Source organism: Lupinus angustifolius, chromosome LG01 (assembly GCF_001865875.1).
Source record: "Lupinus angustifolius cultivar Tanjil chromosome LG01, LupAngTanjil_v1.0, whole genome shotgun sequence".
Classification (NCBI taxonomy): Eukaryota; Viridiplantae; Streptophyta; class Magnoliopsida; order Fabales; family Fabaceae; genus Lupinus; species Lupinus angustifolius.
In genome coordinates, this window is record NC_032009.1 from 31,262,726 (window position 1) to 31,263,040 (window position 315).

The window sequence follows — 315 nt, forward strand, 5'->3', positions numbered from 1 at the left end:
TGGAATTAGTAGATCTTCCAGAAAACAAGACTCCTATTTCTGTTAGATGGGTATATAAGGTAAAGCTCAATCCAAATGGATCCATTTCAAGACACAAAGCCAGGCTAGTTGTGAGAGGATTCATGCAGAAGGAAGGATTGGACTACTTTGAAGTCTTTGCACCAGTGGCAAGACTAGAAACTGTGAGGTTAGTCATAGCCTTAGCAAGTTGGGAAAGATGGGATCTATGGCAGCTTGATGTCAAGTCTGCTTTTCTAAATGGACCATTAGAGGAGGAAGTCTACATTACTCAACCTCCTGGTTTTGAACTCAAAG